This window comes from Pan troglodytes, chromosome 10 (genome assembly GCF_028858775.2).
Source record: "Pan troglodytes isolate AG18354 chromosome 10, NHGRI_mPanTro3-v2.0_pri, whole genome shotgun sequence".
Classification (NCBI taxonomy): Eukaryota; Metazoa; Chordata; class Mammalia; order Primates; family Hominidae; genus Pan; species Pan troglodytes.
In genome coordinates this window covers 97860387-97880812 of record NC_072408.2, presented here as the reverse complement: position 1 = coordinate 97880812, position 20426 = coordinate 97860387, and positions in this window count along the sequence as shown.

The window sequence follows — 20426 nt, the reverse complement described above, 5'->3', positions numbered from 1 at the left end:
TCACAGGTTAAGAGTTTAGTCCCACAAAACTGCCCCAGGCCCCACTTCAGATGTCAAAGGCAAATAGTAGATTTTCACCTACATGTCCAACCAACCAGCTATAAATTGGAGTTTCCGCAAGCCCCTCATCAGGTTTGATTAATTTGCTAGGGTAGCTCACAGACTAAGGGAAACACTTTGCTTACATTTATAGATTTATTATAAAAGATATTACAAAGGATACAGATGAATAGCCAGATGGAAGAAATGCATAGGGTAAGTATACAAAAAGGGGCATGGAGCCTCATGACACCTCCAGGTGCTCAGCAAACTGGAAGCTCTGGGACTGCGTGCTTAAGAGTTTTTATGGAGGCTTCATTATGTTGGCATAATTGATTGCATCACTGGCCATTAGTGGTCAACTCAACCTTAAGCCTCTCTTTCCTCACCGACGGTCGTGGCAGATGAAAGTTTAAACCCTTGCAAGCCAGTTGTTTCCTGGGCAACTAGCCTCCATCCAGAGGCTATCAAGGAGTTGCCTCATTAGAACAAAAGATGCTTCAATCACCCAGGATATATCAAAGGATTTAGGAGTTCTGTATCAGGTGTTCCTATCATTCAGAAAATTACAGAGATCTTAAGAGCTGTGTCAATAACTGGGATCAAAAACCAAATATTAGAACAAAAGATTATCCTATTGCCCCCATCTACAAGAGTTTTAGAAGCTCTATATCTGGAAGCCAAGGGCCAAGACATTAATCTCTCTCTCTCTCTCTCTGTATATATATACACACACATGGTAACTACTAAGTGTTATTTATTATTATTGTGTGCATGTGTATGTGTATATATATGTGTGTGTGTATATATATATATGCACAAACACACAAACATATACACATACATGCACTAATATTTCTTATCATAATATGGGTATTTGATAAATTGATGGGTAGATAAAGATACTTAAAATTTACAGTGCTCTAAGAATGGTGCATTGCCTAGGAGGAGTGTAAAGTTTATTGGTTACAGTTAGGTTATATGTCATAAAGGATGGATGCATTTTTTTGTTCAAAGTTAACCAGAGCATATAGGTAGAGAATGTATAACTGTCAAACTAATACAATGGAAAAAAAAGAGTGAAAAGTTATTTACAGAATCCAAAAGAAGAGAAGAACAGAAAGTTAAAAAAAACAAGTAGAAAGCACGTTGTAAAATGGTACGTTTCAACCTACATATATTGGTAATTACATGTACAGTGGCTAAGAACTTGTGCTATGGAGAGAAAAGATGAAGTTTCAAATCCACCCTGTGCTGTTACTAACTCTTTGATCTTTGGTAAATGTCTTAACATTTCTAAGCATTGCATCCTCATCTGTAAAATAAAGAACAATATCATCTATCTTACACAGTTGCTGTGAGAATTAAGAGAGAATAGATGTAAAACTTTTTATCATCTGACACATAGAAAATACCCAATAAATGATAGGTTGGAATTTTTTTATTAGGAGGGACTCTGATACACACAATTGCATAGACTTTCTCCACCAGATCAGACCATTTTATGAATAAAAAACTGAGAAAAATAAATGGTGAACTCATCCATGTCAAAGGTTTTAAATTTTTATGCAATGCATGGGTAAACAGACAAGTGAAGTTGAGGGCGATAGAATGGGGCTAGTGAACTATGAAGTTGAAGTTGGATAGTGAAAAAAATAATGAGATCAGGAGGCGAAAGACAATTGGGAGAAAAATACTGAAGGCTCAGTAGGTTGAAGTACGGGTATGAGAGGCATTAGGGCATATATAAGCTGGAAGAAAAAGAGTAACCTGAGCCTGGGAGCCTACAGCTGAAGATATCTTAAGAGGCTCAATGTTGAGAGATGAAAAGATTCTGGGTGTGGTCATAGGATGGGACTCACAAAATTAAGAGGAAGTAAGTCATGAAGTCAAAAGATCAAGGAACTCGGATTTGGTAGGAATCTCTGATGCAAGTGATCATTATTTACTTTAGAACCCAGGAAAGAGGAGAGCACAAAATGATGAAAATTTTGAACTATTGAAAACAAATAGTTTGAATGTCTTGTTCAGTGTCACATAGCTGCTGAAAGGCAGATACAGGATTCATACCTAAGCAGTCTGGCTTCAGAGGCCCTGTTTTTGACCACTATGTTATACTAATTCTAATGATAAAATATGTCATTATAACTGAAAAAAAGTTAAAGGATTATTATAGAATAATACATATAAATACATAGAAATTGATTATTAAAACACTTGTTTAAAAATTATTTGTCTCATTGAATGAAAGTTTGCACAACATCTGCAGCACTGCCTATAACGAAGGTGATTTATGGCTTAGCAAAACAGTGAAATGTCATATTTACCAAAAATTCTAAAGAATTTATGTTCTTTATGCAGCTGTGACAGATCTCAGGACATTTTGCCAAGAATATTTCTATACTGGGAAAAGAAAGCAAATAATATATGAGCACATTGTAGAAAAAACTGTGAAGCAAATATAACATGATTTGGCAAATCACAGAATTATTATCTTTGTATTTATTTTTATAACTCTCAAAAATATTACTTTCTTTGTGACATTCAGCTGAGCAAACAAAATTCAAGTGTAGAAAAAGATTCATTGTCTTGAGTTCTTAATGCTTTCTTAAGACAAGTTAAAGTTGTCCTGGAAAAAGATCAGAACTGTAAAATGACTAGCAGAACTGTGTTTTGCAAAAGTCATCTGAAAAGCTATCCATTGTTTATATTATGGTGCCAGGATTTGTTTCCAATAAGGCAAGAGTTCTGCCATATATTCAATTTTCTGACCTCTCACTTACATTAAAAATGACATAAAAAAAGCTGTTGGTTAATGGGAGTATAAACCAAGCACATGATTCAGGTTCAAAGGTAGAGACTCTGCCTTCAGAGAAATGGAAACAGACATGGAACAAACAAGATTTCTACACAAGATAAGCTACTTCTGCATAGTAAGATCATGTACAAGGTCTTTATATAGTTAAGAGGAAAGAGACAAAATGTTTTGAGTTACTTAGTACACCAACGTATCAAAAAGCAAGGATGGCAAGGTATATGTCGAAGAGCATAGAGACTGTTGACTCTGATACAAATGAGTTTGAATTCTCTATCTGCTAAAGGAACTGAGCAAGTTAATTAAACACTTGCAACATTGGTTCTTTAATTACAGTAGGCAAAGAATAGTATGCTTTGCCTGAGAGTCCTCTTAGAGTAATAGTGTAGTTAAGATGCCTAAATATACTAGGTGCTGATGAACAAGATTATTATCATTAATATTATTGGTATTATTAACATTTGAATTTCTTAAACAAAGATGCACTGAAGAGATTTTAGATGGCCATATACCTGGAACAATATGTGACAGAGTTAGAATAGTCAAATGCTAATATTAGAGTCTAGGTGCTTGGTATATAGGTATTCATTGTAAAATTCTTTCAAGTTTGTTGTCTCAAAAGTTTTATCATAAAAGTTTGGCAAAAAATATATAGAGGGAGAAAAAGACTTGATAATGTATTAGTTATTTTCCCTTATAATATACTAGTGGTTCGTACAGGTTTCCAAATACTGATCACAATACTGTACTTACCTAAAATCTTTGAATGCAAATTTCTTTATTTTAATGAAGCTGTCCAGTGTTTACTTAGACCATATTTCTCTCTTTCAGGACACATTGTGGAATTAAACTTTCTCATCTTCATGAAAGAAAACAAAGAAACCATAAGAATATTTCTGGTCACTGTGCAGTAACTGGAAGTGACAGATATTACTTCCGGGTCAAAGAATTGCATTGCTCAGGTGCAACTCTCTTTTCCTTTCCACTGTTGTGGAGAGAGGGAAAGTCTGCACCTTTCAGGTGACAGATGGCAGAAGGTCTGCCATTCTATTAGTCTGGCTGCCTGAGAGATTACATAAGGCAGACCTGCTCTGCTGACTGATACAAGAACGTGTACCACATGAGAGAAATTAACTTTTGTTGGAGGGGGGATATTAAGCCACTGAATTTTGTAGTATATGTCATTACATCATAACAGTCTATCATGAATAATTCATTCATATTTTGCATATCTTTTTAGTGACAGGAATTGATAAATTATGAAAACCTAATGCTATGAAATTAGTACAGCATTTCCAATTTAAGGTTAAATTTGTCTCTAAATGATGCGTGAGCTTTGTAAAAGTCCAATAGCTAAGCTTCTAGTGAGAACAGTAATTTACTGCCCTACCTTTTCTATCCCAGTCCTACTCCCTAGAAATAACAGTTCTTAGTATTTACTGTTTTTGTGAAGTTATCTACATACTGCTAATAATATGTTTTTATCTTTCTTGATTTGGCAGCTTTAAGCAACCTGTGTTGATTCTGTTATGGAAGATCATTTAGCACACGTATGCTTATCTACTCCCTTCTTTCTATATTTTGATAGCTGTGTTAATACTTGAATTTCTTAACTTAGTTAATAAACTTTGGGAGGAAAAAAACTCTCATACTTCTATTTCCAGTTGCAACAACTCTACAAGTCCATCTCAATTGTTCTCTTTGTGAGAGGAGGTAATTTTCTAACCATCCTCTCTACTTTGACATCATCTTTTGTCAGATATACCTTTATATTCGTGGTCAAAGTTGTTCAAACTTATACTGTACTAAAGCATCAATGAGGTTTGCAATACATTTCCTATAAATTGATTCTAAAATGTGAAAGATTTAAAAAAGGACAGTCACAGTATGAGTATCTAAACATTGTTTTTTTTCTCTTGGGTTCCAATAGGAGATTGAATCCCTTTTCTGTGTTCATTCCTGAGCAGACATTAAACTGCAGCCTTGTCCTCTCTAATTAACCAATTAACACATTTCCACCTTGTTTCCATTATCATCCAAAGAAATGTTGAAATCTGTCTTCCACCGTTGACCTCCCCTTCAATTCTCTTTGCAGTAATGGATTTATTCCTTATAAAAATTCTGCACAATGACTTCGGTGAGATTCTAGGAGGAATATGAGGCAAATATGTTTAGACAGCATCTTCTCTGTTTTTTATTAACTTGATTAAAGACTTAATGCCATGCAGGTGTTTGATACCTCCCACTTGAAATATCTTCATGAGTCCTGGGAAAAGGAAGGAGAAGTGTTTGTGAAAGTGTTAAAAATAGGGAGTTAAAGGTAAAGGTGCATGGAGTAAAGCATCAAAAGAGAGCTACAGACAGAAGGGAAAGCGATTATGTATGGTACCATGGGTCGCTTAACTGAGCTAACTAAACCTGAATGAATTCTGACTACATTTGGACTTGCATATGTAGAGGTAGATATTAATTTCACTTTTGAGAGGTAAGTACCTTTCAGTGAATATTATTTTTATGCTTTTAGAAATGTCTTATTTCTCCACTTGGTCTACATAAGAAACTTTGCTCAAATGTCCCACTGATAACCCAACAACCACCCCCACACCTCCTTTCCCTATACTTTCACTCTCTAATGCCTAATAGTAGTAGGATTCCTCTTTCCTCTAATTGTGAGATTTTTTGTTTCAGTTAAATACTGAAACTACTTTGAGTTGCTTTCCATTTTTCCTTCAAATCTGTGGAACTCCAAACAACTGCTTTCCAAATGTATTGTTTAATGTGCTTCTTTCTTCTCAAAACACTAGAATTCATAGATTTTTTTAACATGGTAGGTGTGTTAGCTTTCTAGGGCGGCCATAACAAAATCACAGATTTGGTGACTTAAATAATAGAAATGTATTTTTTCACAGTTCTGAAAATTTAGGATCTAGAAATTAGGATCTAGAAAATTTAGGATCCAGTTCGATTTCTCCTGAGTCCTCCCTCCTTGGATTGCAAATGGTTGTCTTTCTTTGTGTCTCATAGCGTCTTTTTTCTGTATGTGCACATCCCTGGGGGTTCTCAGCATATTCAAATTTCCTCCGCTTGTAAGCACAAGAGTCAAACTGGACCCACTCTAAAGACCTTTATGAGGCGATTAAGCCATGAGTGCTCCTCCTTTGTGATTGGTATTAAGATTCTTATAAAAGGAACATCAAGCAGTGTTTGATCTCTTGCTCTTCTGACTTTCAACATGTGAGGACACAACATTCCCCCCTCTGGAGAATGCAGCAACAAGAAGCCATCTTGGAAGTGGAAAGACCAGGCCTTCAGTGGCTGATACCTTAATCTTGGACTCCCAGCCTCCAGAACTGTGAGAAATGAGTTTCTGTTCTTTGTAAATTACCCACTCTCAAGTATTGTTAGAACAGCTCAGAAGGACTAAGACAGCATCCGAAAACGTAGTGTTTCCTTTACTTACTAATTTAAACATTTTGAGTAACTAACAAAGGTACACAAAGTTAGATTACATGTGTGTATTACCCATATTTTGGCAGATCAATTATTACTACTATACACAAGAATTCATGCTAGAAGTTTTAGTGCTTACAGGACAGACAACATTAAGTTGGTGTAGTTTGAAGATTGATACAATTGTTTTGTTTTTTTTCAAAAGGTTAAAGGCAAGACATCCCAGAAAAAGGAAAACACATCAGTCATGTCTAGATTCAACCTCAGTTATCAATCCTTCAAAATATGTCAAACTTTAAATATAGGCATACATAATTTCTGATAGAAATAAAACTAATTAATAAAGTGAGTAAAACCAATCCATTGCTTATGAAAATTGAAGCTTTTTACCCTCACAATCTAAGCAAACAAACTTTTAAAAGAATGATCAGTGTAAATTTTCAGCACTAACGATCAAGATATTTCAATAATTTCTAAGTTATCTGACAGAATATTTTGGCCCTAAGGAATAATTCCAAATGTTTGGTGAAAGATCTCAACAGAATAAAATGAGAATTGCCACATCAAAGCTTCTGTGTTTATAAAAGAAACAGCTGTGACTAAGGGGCCTGAGGGCAATGAATTAATATTCAAGGTTTTCCTTCTCAAACAGAGTTATGAATTTGAACATGTTCGCAAGAAAATATAATAAGCTCACAGTCATTTGAAATGATCTTTACAGATGCCATGTAAATATATACCAATCAGCTTTGCAATTAAATACCATATAATTAGTTCAGGGACTTCATGCCAAAAGTATGTTGTAATTTTACTAAATTTAAATTGTGCACAGTGGTAAATGAGAATGAATGTTCCAAAATGATAGCCCATTTTGCATATTTTACTGCACACACATGCATGCACATACACATACACACATATACAACAAAATCAAACCAATGCAAATCTGGAAAGAATTGTATGGTCTCCATTATTGGCAACTCTAAAGGAAAATTTCACAAGAAAAATTAGTTTTACATTTAATTTCTCATATTTTATGTACCTCCAAAAAAAGTTGGCAAACAAAATTTGTTTTAATGTATGATTTGTTAAAATCAGAAGAATACTTATTCTACAATCATATTGTAAAAATGCCCTAATATTCATTCTGTATCTATTTTATTAAATGGCAAGTATTTCGATTCCAGATGGTACATATTACACAATGTCATTTATCAAAATTGTATTTATTCCAAGCACATAAAACTCTTTAAAAAATAACTTCTCTGGGCCAGGCGCGGTGGTTCACGCCTGTAATCCCAGCACTTTGGGAGGCCGAGGCGGGCGGATAACGAGGTCAGGAGATCGAGACCATCCTGGCTAACGCGGTGAATCCCCGTCTCTACTATAAAAACAAAAAAATTAGCCAGGTGTGGTGGCGGGCGCCTGTAGTCCCAGCTACTTGGGAGTCTGAGGCAGGAGAATGGTGTGAACCAAGGAGGCGGAGCTTGCAGTGAGCAAAGACCGCGCCACTGCACTCCAGCCTGGGCAACAGAGCGAGACCCCATCTCAAAAAAAAATTCTCTGAATTGTTCCTTTTTAAAATTCTATTTTTCCCCCCTGTTTTTGTGGTGGTAGTGGTGATACTAATTTCTGATAGGGTGACATCTAATAGTATATTTGAAAAGAAATAAATATTCAGAGACCGGTATTCTTTTTCTCTAAGTAGAAAGTCAGCCTCTACTCACAATTCTTTTAATAAGCATTTATTGAGCCATATACTTTGTCAAAGGGAGTGTGAAAAGCTATGTAATACAGTGGCTACAAAAATCATCAAGATGACAGAAAGGGCAAAGAAAACAATTAGTCTAAAGTGAGCAGAAGATAATTTGTCAAAAATATTATGCTATGCCTATATGACATTTAAAAAAATCAGAAACTAGAACTCCTACCAGAGTCTTAGGTCCTAGTAGAATAAGTTTCCTGTAATCAGTTCGGCCCTTGTCTAAGAGGGTAGTATAGTCATTGAGTTTATAGCTGAGATTAAAACGAAAAATAAATTTAAAGAAAAAAATGCTGTTTTTAATCACCAAAAGTAAACTGGAAAGTGTATAGATAACTTTGTAAGTATACATGGATCTAATTCATGTTGCCCATGAATAGTAAATAGTAATAGAAACTTTAACTATGTAAATAAGCCAGTAAAATTATTATAAATAAGAAATCAAAGATGTTAATTCTCAGTCTTCAAAGTAGGGAAAATAAATTGTAGAATCAAATAAGACAAAATAAATTTGATCCACTTCTATTTCTAGTTTATTTTAGCCACAGGGAATGTGTTCTCACATCCTATAATTGTTGACAAGTAAATAATAGATTATATTTGTCAGTCACAGCACTGACTCACTTCTTGTCTGATTTCAGACTCCTTATAACATATCTAGACTATAATGCTTTCATTAGTTAAGTGTGATTAATAACAGATGCTATAGTAAAAATCATCGATTAGCTACACTAAAATCCATTCCCAAATCCGAGTTTCTATTTCCCATTTCTCTATAGAGACTGGAAAGGATAAATTACTTACTTCCCAATTCTCCCTTTGTCCTAATTTTATATATCCATAAATTAGATTCTGAGACAAGGATTTAGGTGTGGACAGCTAATATAAGTTATCCCTGGAGTAAATTAAGGGGTAATTGAGGCAGAAAAGCCAGAAAAATTAATGAAGAATGTGGTAATGAATGTACCACGCTCGACAACTGAGGATGAAACACAGTGGGGGCTGTCTGAAAGACTATGTAGGACACCTCTTGGAAATATCCAGTGTGGGGTGGGGAAGCTATGGACTTTATATAATTACTCCCATTGTTACCAATTCAATTTCTCTTCTCTATAAAATGGGCAGTTGAACATGACTGCATCAAGAGTAATTGGAGGTGAAGGCATAGTTTGAAAAATGTCATGTTAAAATATGTGCTTTAATGTGTATATAGCATTGCAAATTTGTCCCGGTAGTAGATACAGTACAGAATTTAATAGGGTACCCGAGTTTTAACTCATTCTGGCTTTGCCACTTGCTGATAGCAAAATGGAATAGTCTTTCTGTCTGGGCCTTAGAATTTTTTTTATTAAATAATGGTGAGCTTGAAACACTGATGAAACTAACTGCTCTTCCAGTTCTAAGTTCCAAGGGTATTTGATTGAATACATTTTTAGGAGGTTTACAATAATTCTACTCTTTCTAGTTTGGGCCCCAAAATCTTCATGTCCACATTTACCTTTTTTCATTAAATAGAAAACAGAATGTCTTTCCAATGTCAGGAAACCATCTGTAAAGTGAATAAATTATCACTGCTAAAACAAAATCTCTCCACAGGAGAAGACAAATCATCTGTTAAAGTAATTGGACAAGCTCACAAATGTTCATTATACTTCATGTAGTACAAGCAATATTACCTCAAGGTTTGGAAAAAAGTTACTCAATGTTTAATTTTGAATTTTAAAAAGAAAGAAAGAAAAGGAATGATAGCATGAGTAAGTAATAAAAAAAATCCCAAACAAACCCAGATCCTCAAGAAAGACTTATGATTAAAATTGTTTCCCAAAATACCGTATTATTGATGCCAGATGTTAATCATGAAAGCAGATAATAAAGAACTCATGGAGAGAGAAAGCCGCATTTTAAACAGTAGGAAGTTAACTTATGAAAATAAAGAGCCAGAGCAAGTCTGGTTAGGCAATAAGCCTTCTGTAACATATTAAAACATTTTTTCCATTGACAACCATAGTTTATATAGTTAAAATCTTTTTTGCTGGATGCAATACATAAATTTTGGATAGAGTTTTAGGCTGCCAGAGGTTAGCAGCCATATGATTAAAGCTAAAAGAAGGTTACTTTTAAGAGATTTCTAAGAGTGTTTCTTTTCTGTGCACTTTATTTTCCTGTAATGCGATTAGTCTCAATTATCACCACTAGCTATATCTCTAAATTCTGCCTTTCTCTTATAATTCAAATCCATGTTGCAGAGCTTTTGTAATATCTTGACATGATTGCTACTTAAGCACCACCAGTTTGGTATGCCCAAACTTAGCTTCTTTTCCCTAAAAGTTCTTTATTCTTGCTAATTTCTCTTTTAATCAATGATGCATATTTTCATGCAATCATTTTTTCCTTCATTTAATCATCTCTTTAGTCATTGAACATTTAGTGTCTTCCAGGAAGTAGATATATTTGTAAAAGCTACAGCATGTACACAGAACAATGGAATTATAGTGCCTGCTCTCAAGGAGTCTAGCAGAGGATTGTCATATATGGTAGTTACAATACAATGGAACAAGTACATCATTGGTGTTAATGAAGCCTACAGCACTTGTTTACTCTAAAAATTCTCAGGAAGGTACATTGGATAGAGTCAAATGACTTCAAAGTTGAATGACTTTTTCACAGACTAAAAAGAGAAGCAGTGATACAGTATAAACCAATCAAAGAGATGGGGGAAGTGAAGTGTAGCATGTCTAAACTCTAGATTCCTGCTTCAGAGGGTATCGTTCCAGTTATCCCCATTTTTTTGTGTGTTGTTATCACATATATTACATCTACATATGTTATAATTCCCATAGAAGAGCATTATAATTTTTGCTTTAGGGTCATATATAATTATTTTAAATAAGTAGAATAAAATATTGTTGCATGCTTATGTATATATTTTTCATTTATGATGTGCCACATTTCTTTCTGCAGCTTCAAACTTTTCTTTCAGACTGAAAAAAAGTATTAGCACTTCTTCTAGAAGTACTGAACACTGCCGACCTACTCGTTTTGAAAATTTATTGAAAATGCCTTTATTTTACTTTTATTTTACATTTATTTTTAATTATTGTGGGTATATGATGGTTACATATATGTATAAAGTACATGTGATATTTTGTGTATTGATAAAATCAGGGTAATTATCACATTAGGTATTTAGCTCTTCTTTTTGTTAGGAACATTCCGATTTCACTCTTTCAGTTATTTTAAAATATATAATAAATTACTGTTAACTGTAGTCACGGTATTGTGCTACCAAATCCAGGATCTTATTCATTCTATCAAACTGTATTTTTGTACTCATTAACTATCCTCATTTTATCCCTGTCTCCCCGTGACCCTTCCCAGCCTCTGGTGACCATCATTCTATTCTCTATCTTTGTGAGTTTGATTTTTTTTTTAGCTCCCACATACGAGTGAGAACATGTGATATTTGTGTTTTCCTGCCTGGCTTACTTCCCTTATTTTTGGATAATTATTTTTTTCTGTATATTAACTTCATAGTAGACATCATTTCAGCACTTAAAGATGTCACCCCACTATCAGCTGACCTCTATTGTTTTTTATCAGAAGTCCGTTGTTATTTGTATTGTTAATCCCCTATAGATAATATATCAAATCTGACATATTTTCCTCTGTCTTCTTTTAGGATATTCTCTTTATTGTTTTATTTTTAACAGTTTATCACTTAATAAAACTAGTTGTGTGTGTGTGTGTGTGTGTGTGTGTTTTGTATGTATCTTGCTCGGGGTTTGCTGAGAATCTTCGATATGATGGTAGCTGTTTGTCACCACCTTTAGAAAAAATTTCAGGCATCTTTCCTCTGTTATGGACTAATTTATATTCTCCCCAGATGTATATGTTAAAGCCCTAACTCCCAATATAACTATATTTGGACACAGGCACTATAAGGAGGTAATAAAGATTAAATAATGTCATAGTGTGGAACCTTAATTCAATAAGACTGATGGCCTTGAAAAAAAAGAGAGAGACAGAGACAGAAGCAACACAGATCTCTCTCTCTCTCTCTCCTCTCACATGCACAGAGAAGAGGCCATATGTGAGGACACAGCAAGAAGATGGCCATCTACAAGTCAGGAAGAGAAGCCTCAACAGAAACCTACCCTCACCTGCCAGCACCTTGATCTTGTACTTCTAGTCTCTAAAATTGTGAGAAAATAAATTTCTGTTGCTTAAACTACCCAACCTGTGGTATTGTGTCCCAAGGACACTACTATGTCCTCTAAACATCTCCCCAACTCGTTATTTCTCTCCTTTCCTTCTCGGATTTCAGTTACGTATATCTTAGACCCCTTGATACAATCTCAAAAATCACTGAGACTACTGTTTTATTTCCAACTTCTCCTCTGTCTTTGCTATTCAAATCTGATATATTTTTAAAATTCACATATTCTCAAACTTAGTAACCATTTATTCTGCCGTATATAGCAACATTTTTAATACTACATATTGTTTTGCTCATTTGGAAAATTTCCATTGGGCTATTTTCTAGAGTGTCTTTTTTTTTTTTTGGAGATCCCTTATCTACCTATTTATTATGACCATATTTTGCTCAAGTTCTCAAACTTTTTAATCTATAATTATTTAAGTTTTTGTAATTTAATTTTAATATTCAAGGTATTTTACCATTGGTTTCTGTTGACTGTTTTTTCTCTTAAATATGGGTTGCAATTCATTTTTTCCATTGTCTACTACCTTTTCATTGCATCGTGAATATTGTTAATGACACATTGTAGAGACTGCAGTTTACCTTTTTTTAAAAGATTTTTTTTATTCTAGTAGAATAAATTATTAACTTGCTTGATTCAGACTCAAAATTCTGATTTTCTAGAAGTGGGCATCAGTTGAAACTATGCATTTATCTCAGTCTTCCAGCTGTTGCTTTTCACTAAGTTCTCTGAAGTTTCCCCTGCATGTGTGCAGTTCAGTAGTTAGAAAATAATTTTGGTGGAATACATGTACAGATGTGGGGCTCTTTACTCTGTTATTCCTTCTTTCAGGATCTCCTTTCTTACTCTTCCCAACTCAGCAAAATTCCAGCTTGTATTATATATCAACTTAACAGTACCTTGGCCACATCAAGTTTCCTCACTTTTTTCTTTTCTTTCTCTTTTTTTATGGTCTTTAGTAAGTTGTATGTTGTAAGTACTTGTTTATTTCACATTATTTTTAAAAATGTATTTGTATGTATTCTGAGCCTTTGGTTGCACTATTGAGTGATATATCATACAGAGTTTGGTGCATGGCCTGCCTCTAGACTCTGAGTTGTGATTTATATAATATTACCTTAGCAGTCATAAATTTGAGTCAAATTGAAAATTTTGTTTGTCTCATAGCATTTTGACTAAAGAATATGTAAACAAAAATGCTGATATAAATTTAGTTGTTAAGATTGAGAATTTTTACATAAAATGTATTGTTTATAGATTGCCATCAAATAAAATTTTTCAGAAAAAACGACAATTTCTCTGTTTGAAATGTTTCTATAATCAACACCAATTCATAGTATGGAAATTTTCAGTATTTTGTTAAAAATTTAGAAATAATTTATCTTAATTTATCCCTTGTAGATGCAAGTAAAATATAATTTTTCAAGTTAGCTGCAAACAGTGAGGTTAGGGGTAGCTTATTACAAGGATCCAATGGGGAATATATTGTGAGGAAATATGAAACTAAGGCATGCAACCTTAGAATAAGAAAAATCATAGTTGTACAAGGCATCACAAAGACTGAAACTAGATTCTAAGAAGATTTAGATAATTCAGTACTGGTTAGCCTTTAATTTATAGCTACTATCTCTAGACATCTGTTCTTCATTCTTTCCCCAAAACCAACTTATTTCCTGAATTGCTTCTGCTTCCTCCTAACTTTGCGCTTCTTATGATTTCTCATGTTTCTGTGCCTTTTAAGCTTCAGATCACTTTGCCTATGAATAAAGGTTCTGCATTAATTGAGATACATGCAGTTACAGTTAATAGAAACCCAGAGCAAATTAGCATTATCAGAAACCACAATTTATTGGTGTACAGAACTGATATGTAAAAGTTTATTATTGAATTCTGGAATAGTTGTAACAGGGGCTTAAATAATCTCTTTCTCTGTCTCAAACAAGTTTGTTCCATGTAATGGACTAGATTGACACTACCACTTTTAGAATTGCATTTCATATAGTGACCTAGTGGAAGGGAATGTATATTCCAATTGCTTCAACATAATATCTTCAAGGAGGATTCTGATGGACATAACATATTATGAGCCCATCTCTGAACCAATCTTTGTGTCATACCTGTAGTAGTGGGGGCAGGACCAGTTTCAGGCCCTCCTGAACCATATTCAACAGGTTTCTCATAAGTAAGATTGTTCTATATCTAGAAAAGGATCTGGAAATAATTATTAGACATTAACAAAAAGAAAAGAAAGCAACCATACACTGTAGTACCTAACTCAGATTCTGACAATGATTATGTTGCTGTTCAGAGCATTTTCCATGGAGCACCCTCATAGTCTCTCGTGGATATACTTTTCTTGGATGCAACATTCAGTCATAGTCTGGTAATAAGTGCTTATGAGTGGTGTCACACTGTACAAAACTAGGCATAGAGAAGTCACACTGTACAAAACTAGGCATTGCTTATGACTAGTGTCCCACTGCACAAAATTTGGCACAGGCTTTCACTGTCATAAAAGCCCTGAGTGAACCTGCTTCCCTTACAAGTTGTTCTGGGCTTGGCCAATATCATTATTGTCATATCTAGTTGAATAAATATTATTTTAGATAAAGTCAGTTGGTTATATTTCTATTACAAATGCCAAATATATCATTACTCTTTTCAAATTTCTGTTTAATATGTTTATACACTGGTGCCTTAATACTTATTACAACTACAGCTATAAGATATTGACATTTTATAAATATGATAATATGGCGTGTAGCTCTACTTGATTAGGGTTAATAATTAGCTGGACTGGAGAGGTAAGATAATTGGATCCAACAAATTGTCTCTTTAAAATGAACATTTTGGACTCCTGGATTGACTGTGATTCATTCCATAAAATTAAACAATTCCAGAATTATAAATTTTTATTGAAACCAAAGATAACCCTTATGCAAAAATGACCACTAAAACATAGGAAGAGATAGAATAAATTTCATACAGAATAACTATATTACTATTTTTTACTAAACTCCAATGTGCATTAAACTTCTGAATGACCTTATAACTTCAAATGTTAGTGTTCAATAAAGATATGTCAATATTTAAATCAAATAAGCTAATATTTATTAGACTCATAAACATCTTGAGCTTAATGCTGAGTATTGTTGCACAGGAGAAGAATAATGCATAGAAAAATAAAGAGTAAAACACAAAATATTTAATTAGTTGGTTTTAATACAAAATAGGATACCAACTGGGTAAAATTAACCTTCTTATCTTTAAGTATTTTCAGCAAAACAATTGGGGCATCACGATTTGAATGCCAAGTCATAGAAAAAGTATTACATTCAAAAAACAAAACACAAAACAGAACAAATGTTTCCTTCTGTTCTGTCTTTAAATCTAGAAAAGGCTTAACTTGGAAATCTAAGTTATTAATTAAATATTCAATAATTCTGAATTTCTCAGTAAAATTAAAAGGAAATTATTTTTCCTCAACTAAATATTCTTCATGCATTCCTTACAATAAAAGATATGGTTGGACTGATCTACCTACTGATCATAAACACTTGTCTAAACACAGTTTTTTCTGAAAGTTCATAAAAAGTTCACCCTACTTCCCAATCCTAGTCCACATGTTTGAAATGCTCCCCAGCCCTTACCTTCAGTGGGAAACAGCAACAGAAGACTCCAACTGTCACTATCAACTTTCCCCAATTTTTAAAAATTTGCCACTTTCAATACAAATCTTTTAAAATAGCAGCAGTGCCACATCATCATTTCATTTCTTAGGCATAATATTTACAAAATACTCATGTAGGGATCACATATTCCCTTCTGCAAATGAGAAATAAAAAGTGATTCCCCAATAGACCACATGGTTTCAAGTCAACAAGCAGGCCACAGGCCACTGCTGTATTAATATTCTCAAAGGTAACATTTGTGGTAAATTGTTTTTTGTATAAGTCATGATCTCTATTTCATTTCATGAATGCTTTCCCTAATTTTGCAATTTAAGAAATAGAAAATTTTGCAGCTGAAGTCAGAAATGTCTATGCATATACACATTTGTGTTCATATTAATGTTCATATTTGAGAATATATAAACATATTTTGAGATTTTGGAACAAATTTTAATTCAAAACATTATAAACAAAACAAATAAAAGTGAAACATTGTATGTCTATATAACTGTGTAGTGCTTAAAGCTCATCCAGTACTTCAGATTTTCTTTAGTTACTCTTTCCTTTAGAGTAAAATTTCATGAAAATTTTGTCCTCGCATGCTTTTGACACTTCTTCACTTCTCTTTATCCTTCCTTTAACCCCAGTAACTCTAATTTGGCTCCTAATCCTACCATATTACTGGAACTGTTTATCACCAGGGACATCCATGTTGCTAACTTCTATCTTTAACTTGAAGTGTGGCTGTTAATACTCTTTCCAATATCTATTCTCTCCTTCTGTACAAAGAGAATTGCAATTTTCTTTGGTGTGGCAATGTTCTATCCAATACCCGCCACCTGCTACATTTCCTAATTTTCAATGCAGTAGTGTTTCCTTGTGTGATGTCCGACCGATGAGATGGAAATTGAAGACAACATTCAGAGTATGTTAAAATTACAGATATAGGCACCATATCCATTGTTTTGTTGCTTCCATCTTTTTTCTGCTTGTAAAATGAACAGAAAGTTAGAGATGGTGAAGCATTTTGTTACTACAGCTTCACATAAAAACCGTATTTTACATATAGTATATTAGAATCCTTAACTGATGCAACCTCTTTGCTTAATTCACAATGTCTTTTTTATGGAATCACGATCTTCCTTTTGTTTGTGACAAATTAATACATCTGTTTTCCTCATTCCTCTCTGTCCCTTATTGTTATCTGTCATACTTATTTTGCTTTGCTTTGTGTTGCTTTCACTTTGTCTTCATTTAGGTACCGATTTTATTTTATGTTTTCACTTTCCTTAGCTCTGCTCTTCTGTGGTCTTGCTGTTTTTTCTTTGATTGCTTATATTCTGCTTAGTTCTGTGACTTAGGTCAAATTAGTCTCAAATTACTTAAACTCTCTATGCCTCAGGTTTCTTATTTTTAATGTAGAAATAACAAAATTACCTACCTCATAGGGGTTTAGTGAGAATTAAATGAGATATATGTCAATCAAAACATTAGAAATATTTTTGACACAAAATCAGCATTCAGTAAAGGTCACTAATTATTACTTTATCATGGTTGTTATTTTATTTATTTTTAAACATTTTTATAGAAGCATAACCATACATAGAAAATTATTTAGCTAAATGATGAAAGATGTGAACAAAATTTATTGACATAAATGTGCTTAAAAATCCTCATTTAGTTTTTGAACATCTATGGGAACTGTAATTTTTTTCCATTTCATCCTTCAACTTGTGTCTCCTTTCTCACATTTTTTCTTGATAAAATTCATAAGAAATTTACCAATTTGATCAGTTTTTCAAATACCAAATTAAGTGTTCTTGATTTTTTCTATTTTCGTTTTCTACTTTATTATTTAATTTTATATTCTCATTGTTTTCTTCCTTCTTTCATTTGATGAACTTTTCTGCCTTGTATCTAAACACTTTACATAAATATTTACATCCTTGATATTTTATCTTTTCTTCAGGTTAAATATATGCACTTTAGGCTACTAATTTCCTCCTACTAATGACTAGCTACATTCCATGGGCTTTGATATATAGTATTTTGTTATAATTGAGTTCAAAATATTTTCATTTGAGCCATGAGTCATTTAGAAATGTATTTTCTAATTTCTCATTGCCTTAGTTATTGTTTTGTTGTTGATTTGTAGCTTACTTCGTCTAGTCAGAGACTATATTCCACATGATTTTGGTGCTTTAAAATGTCTTCAGACATGCCTTATAGCTCAACAAATAATCAATTTTTGTAAATATGACGTATGAAACTAAAAATAATCTGTATTCTGCTATTTGGGGTGCAATGTTCTATGTTTGTTATGTTGTTGTATTTGTAGTAGACTCCACAATTAGCCCCAATCCTCTTTCCCTCTCTTTGTCTTCATCTTTTTCATGGCCTCATCATGAAAAGAGTGTATGTCTTTGTCAGGTGATTTTGGCCTTGGTCATATAATTTGCTTTGGTGAATTTCATGTGGGCAGAAGTAACAGTCTGCCAGTTTGGAGCTAGGCCTTAAGAAATCTCACAAATTTCCAATTGTTTTGTTGTACTTTTTCCATTTTCATGAAATAAGCATACTCCATCTAACTTATCCGTCCAAGGTAGGGCAACCCGAAGGAGTCCTAGGCAACCTCAGATCCATGACAATAAATAACTGATATTTTAAGATATGAAATTTTCAGTGGGTTGTTATGTAACATTGTTGTGATAAAGCTAGCTGTTACAATTTTGTTCTTCAAATTTTCTAAATCCTAATATTTATTTCTGTTTTCCATATCAATTTAATTCACCAAAAATGCATTTGGACATTGAGTTTATCAATATTGCTTCAAAATTTTATCATCCTATAGATTTCATGTTGGCCTGTGTTATGACATTTTACTTCAAAAGTTTCCAGATATACTAGAGATTTGAAAGAATTTTACATTGAATACTCATATATTCACCACGATTTCAGAATTAACATTCTAACCTACTTGTTTTTATATTTATCATATGTAAATTCTTTTAGCCATCCATCAACCACTTCATTTTTTTGTCACTTCTCAAAATAAATCTCAGATATGGGTATACTGATATTATTATTATATCAGCATATGTAATAACTATATATTGATATATGTTATATATTATAGTATTATCTATAGTTTAGGGTATTTTTCCTTTTGTTATAAAGTCTGCATACAATGAAATATGTAAACCTTTAGTGTGCATTTGCTGAATTTTAACACACATATACATCTGTGTATCAAATTCTTACTAGGATATAGAATATTAACAACAGCCCAGAAATTTCCTTCATTGGCCTTCCCAGTCTCTTGCCCTCGATTTCGTATAAACACCCACTCTTCTAATTTTTTCTATTATAGATTTATTTGTGATATAGTCTGAAAGTATCCTCCAAAATTTGTATGTTAAAACTCAATTGTCAATGTGATACAGGCTGAGCGTCCTTAATGTGAAAACTTGAAATTTGAAATTCTCCAAAATCTGAAACTTTTTGAGTGCTGACACATTGCCACAAGTAAAAAATTTGATGCCTAACCTCAAGTGATGGATCACAGTCAACACTGTTTCATACACAAAATTATTAAAAGTGTTATATAAAATTACTGTCTTAGTCCATTTGCATTTCTATAAATGAATAGTTGAGACTGAATAATTTACGAAGAAAAAGGGTTTATTTGGCTCCCAGTTCTGCAGGTTGTTCAAGAAGCATGACACCAGCATCTGTTTCTAGTGGAGGCCTCAGTACGCTTCCACTTACGATGGAAGGGAAAGGAAAGCAGGCATTGCATGGTGAGAGGAGGAAGACAGAGGAGAGGAGGTGCCAGGCTCTTTTTAACAGTCAGATCTGGTGGGAACTAATAGAATGGGAATTCACTCACTACCATGAGGACAGCACCAAGATGTTCATGAAGGATCAGTCCCCATGACCCAAACACCAGCCACCAGGCCCCACCTCCACAATGGGGATCACATTTCAACATGAGATTCGGAAGGGACAAATACCCAAACTATATCAATTGCCTTCAGTTTATATGTATAAGGTATATATGAAACATAAATTTTGTGTTTAGATTCAGTACCATCCTCAGTTATGTATATGCAAATATTCTGAAATTGAAAAAAAATCCCAAATCCAAAACACTCCTGGTCCTAACAGTTTTTGCTGAGGGATACTCAACCTGTAATATTAAGAGGTGGGGCTTTAGGAAGTGATTAAATCATGACAGTGGAGTCCTTATGGTTGAGACGAGACCCTTACAAAAGGGCTTGAGGGGGTGAGTTCACCTCCTTCCATCTCTTCTGCCATGTGAGGACACAGCAATTGTCTCCTCTAGAGGAAGAAGCAACAAAGCACCATCTTGGAAACAGAGACAAGGCCCTCACTAGACACCTTAATCTTGGACTTTCAGCCTCCAGATCTATAAGAAATAAGTTTCTGTTGTTTATAAATTACCCAGT